General features: G+C 33.7%; 1 long non-coding RNA gene across 4 annotated transcripts; it reads right to left on the minus strand.

The window, feature by feature from the left end:
* Positions 1-580: 580 nt before the first annotated feature.
* Positions 581-4,138, minus strand: LOC114417671. Of its 4 annotated transcripts, none has more exons than XR_003667875.1 (7): positions 3,507-4,138; positions 3,233-3,326; positions 2,756-2,846; positions 2,498-2,613; positions 2,287-2,381; positions 2,100-2,181; positions 581-1,656 (listed from the first exon to the last, which is right to left on the minus strand). It is a non-coding gene; the product is annotated as an uncharacterized LOC114417671 (long non-coding RNA). The 4 variants fall into 4 exon arrangements; XR_003667873.1 differs by having other exon boundaries at positions 2,287-2,371; positions 3,500-4,137; XR_003667874.1 differs by having other exon boundaries at positions 581-1,650; positions 3,500-4,137.
* Positions 4,139-4,659: the final 521 nt, after the last annotated feature.

The raw sequence follows: 4,659 nt of genomic DNA on the forward strand, positions 1-4,659 counted from the left end.
AAGCAGCAAAGACCTTCTCAAGATCCATAGTTTTGAAAGTTAAAAAATTATCCTCTCAATAACTTGAACTGATGGTGCAGAATGCATTATTTTTAACCGTAATGATACTAGATTATCCAATTTTTACATTGAAAAATCATCTCAGACTAAAAAATATTATACGTAATTAACACACATATGCTTGTTGGTAATTAACACTAGAAAATCATCACAGACTAGAAAATATTATATGTAGTGATACTAGTTTTTAATTTTTACTTACTATATTTTCTGTCCGTTTATCGTAATTAACACACATAATCACTTAATTAAATAAATTATACGTAATTTGAACAAATATGGATTTGTGTCTGTGTTAAATAAATTATACGTAAATTAACACACATACGTTAATTTTAATATAATAGGTTTGAGTTTTAAAAATTAAATATGTTATATTTTATAATCTAATTTAAGTTATGTTTTAGGCTATTACAATTTCAGTCAGTGTTTTATATTCTTAAATATATAAGAGTGAGAGTTTTAAATAATTATGTATTAATGATGAATTTTAATTTGATAAATAATATTTTATCAGACATATGATATTATATTTAAAATGATATTATATATAATAAAATGTTTTTTGATTTAAGTTTTTATGTTATATATTTTTAAACCAAGAAATTTGTATCAAGTCACTATTATTTCAACTTAGGTAGTAAACTTGATAGTAATCCGCGTATAGCGTATGATATTTCTATTTTAAAATTTTGATTAATAAGAAAAATTTCGCTGCAGGTATCACAAAGGATAGACAGATATCACAAAGGACAAGCACCTAATTTGATTAATTTCGCTGCACACTTTACGATATGTCGATAACTCAACTTAAATCTTCCCATGTGCGTTTACAAGAGTTAATTTTAAGAAAACTCTATTTTCCATCAAAATAAACTTACATTGAAATTTAAAAACGATAACTTACATTGAAAATTTAAAAACTTTTGGAACTGTAAATAAAAAATCGAAATTTTAAAACAACTAAATTAGAAAAATGCCAACATATAAAGATTAAGATTAGAAAAATAAATTTGGAGAAACCAAAAATTTAAAAACGATAACTTACATGCACCACAAAAACATTTTGTGCCATCAACTATTGGACTTTGGAGCAACTATATGGAACATGGACTTAATGTTCAGGGTGAATAGTGGTTGTTATATTCATGGATACGTGGCCCAATTCTAATTATAACTTTAACTTTACATTACAAAATAGTTTTAAAATGTGTTTAACTTTACGGTTCTAAAAATACAGTGGTTCTAAATAAAATTTAAAGTTATTTAATTTTATTGAGCTGATAAAGATAAATGCTTTTGTGTAAAACAAGAAAATTACTCCATTAAAATAGTTATAGTAATTAATATTTAAAAAAGAAACATGTTTCTTTACTAATTACTGCCATTAACTCAAAATTAGAATTAAAGAAATAAACTCAGTGCAGAAAGAAAGAAGCTTTGTTGAATTTATCACACGAGCAATAAGATAAAAAAAGACGTGCAGATGAGGCAAACAAGATTGATGACAAAAGATAGGAAATTTACCCAAAACTTCAACAGTTTCTCCAGGACTGGCAGGAGAAGCAGCTTCTCCAGGGTTAATTGAGCCTGCTACTTTAATTATTAAATATTATGCAAACAAGCCTATCAATATGATGTGCATGAATCAAATATAGGAATTCATTTTGATAGTAAAAATCAACCGTATTGTTTGGATTAATTTTATAGTGAAAAAATAATCATTAATTTTTATGATAAAAGTAAAATAATAAATAATTATTTCTATTTTTCCACAGTGAGCAGTTAATTATATAGCAATTACTTAATAAAAATCAAAGGTAAAAATGTCCAATAAAAATGTGTCAAAATGAGATATCTCTATTGTATTCTAATAATTTTAGACAACATATTATTATCTTAAATTCTTAACTATGTTAGTCCTAAGAATTCAAAATTGAAAATATAAATAAAGTATAAAAAAATATTAATGAAATTAACTTTATAATCTTGAATATATTAATTAATTCATTAATTATTATAGAGACAATAGATCTCACTTGTTAGCTATCGATAACTTCAAGTGAGTGGATTGGGAATGTATCTCATGGCCCATTCCTAGCAAAGTCTCCTGCTACCCACCTACTTGACCCATGGAATGCAAATATTTTTTTTCATCAAGAGGGACCAAATAAGTAAACAAATAAGCACGGCTATTAAAAAAAGAAAAAGGTTACATCAACACACCTTATGAGCAGAGCGGAGCATATAGTCCCAAGAGCAAGCTGATAGGAGTCACAGTGCACAAGGATACTCCAAGCTGATAACCGTGCTATTTGGTCCTTTGCATAAATGATTGCAACCAAGTAAATCAGGGATTAAATCTATTTCAACTGATAAGTGTTTTGAATCTTCTCTCACACACATGCAAATGAACAAGAACAAGATCATTAAACACCTTATATTCCATTCAATTTCTTCATGAAGTGGCACTTCCTCAGTTGATGGTGCTTCAACTTCCATTTTTGCTTTGGCTGCAGCATCTCTTGCTGGTTTTGCAAGCATGTACTCTTCCTGCATAACATGTATAATTTCATAGTTGGAAGGAACAATGAATTAATTGATGACATCAAAATTGTGTAATTAGGACATGGTTGTAATTTGTAAACGACTTTCCTGCCATTATTTTAAAATTTTTCAAACATAAACAACTTACTTGTCTTTCCAAACAAGCTACATTTGAACATTGAGGGTTTGGCTTCATTTGCATAGTTGGGAAAAATTCTATATGCAAAGAAAAAGCATAACTACATAAAAAGTAAGCAAACATAAATCAAGTCAATTCACATTTCATAAGTCCAAAAGTGCATAATCTCAACGTGAAAATTCTACGGCTGATTGGCAAAGAAAGAAATTAGCTTGAAGTCCTTAATCAACATATTACTTGGTGACTCTGTAAGCTTGCAAACAAAAACAAATTTAGAGTGTAAAAAACCCAACCCAAGTGATTGTTATATGTATTTTACTAATTTGAAACAAAGCTCATCTTGACCCTTTTCAATATCTCTTTAGCCTTCTAATGCCCTGTTTCAATGCAAAACTAATAACACTACAACCTAGTATACATAATTGAAATTGTGCTTTTAAAACCTGGAAGCAAAAATACAACACAAACATAATCATAAATCATCACCTCCAGAATTTTATTCAACGACTTTGCCAATGCTAGTTTAAGGTAACCAGGATGTAACTCTCCACTTTCATAGGTTGCAGTCAGCTCTTCAAACCTTGTGAAAGTCATAGATTGAATGGAAGCAAAAACATGTATCAAGCAAACATTTGCGTAGAAGAAAAGGTAAACAAAAAAATTGTAAAACAGAATAAAGGTAAACAAAATGACTAAAGAGGTTGCTACTTTAAAGGCATCTGAAATTCAAAGAGGGAAAATAGCAAAACTTACTTATTACCTCTCCCCTCTGCCGGACCAGGTCCTGGAGAACGTCCTGGAAAGCGTGCTCCACTTCCTTACCTCCCGGCATGACTGCAATGCCGCCTCACTGGTCTGCATGTCCTGCTACCGCGCCGAGGCCCTCACCCGCACAAAGCTCTTCATCGGAAACTGCTACGCCGTATCCCCCCGTAGCACCACCAGCCGATTCCCCCGCGTCCGGTCCATGACCATCAAGGGCGAGCCATGCTTCGTTGACTTCGACCTCATGCCCCTGAAATGGGGGCCTACTTCACCCCCTGGGTCACCGCACTCTCCCAATATTACCACTCCTCCCTCAACAAACTCCACCTCAAACGAATGTCCCTCACTGACCACGATCTCACCCTCCTCTCCCACTCCCTCCCTTCTTTCCAAGACCTCCTTCCTCACGTGCTGTGAAGGCTTTGTACACGTAGAGTGAGAATGTTTTGTTTTCCTGGTGTCATCGCGGGTGAAGAGATCGGAGAGGGTGCTGCGGGGGCGGACGACGCAGGAGCGGCGGCGGGGGAGGGAGCAAGGTCGGAGGTGGCGGGGCGGGAGCAGGACTTGGAGCGAGTGAGCGAATCAGTATGAGAGCGTGAGAGTGAGAGGGTCAGCTGAGGAAGGTTCAAGAACTAGTTAGGGTTCAATGCGAAAGGAGAATGTGGGAGGACGCTGCTGTGCGTTTGCTTTTTTTTTTTCGAATTACGACAGGTTTTTACTAAAACCCGCCGTAAATTTAATTATATATAACATTCTAAGGCGGTTTTCAATAACCGTCTTAGAATGTATGTCGTAAAATGCTCTAATCCTTACAATAATTACAAAAATGCCACCGTGCCACTTTCTAAAGCGGTTCTCATACAACCGTTGTAGAATGGATGTTGTAAAAAGCTATTTTTGTAGTAGTGGGTGAGGAAGAGACCATTCTGTGTAGGGACCAACTCAAGCCCAAGAAAATGACTAGGTTCTCCAAGGTCTATGAGAGAGAACTTAGCTGCAAGAGAGGACTTGAATGAATTTAGGATCATTACCTGTGAGCAGAAGATCATCAACATAAACAAGAAAGTAGGCCAACACGAGGTCATGCTTGTAAACAAATAGAGATGCATCAAACTTGGAGTTTGTGAATCCAATGCTAATCATGCATT

This window comes from Glycine soja, chromosome 7, assembly GCF_004193775.1.
Source record: "Glycine soja cultivar W05 chromosome 7, ASM419377v2, whole genome shotgun sequence".
In the NCBI taxonomy this organism is placed as follows: Eukaryota; Viridiplantae; Streptophyta; class Magnoliopsida; order Fabales; family Fabaceae; genus Glycine; species Glycine soja.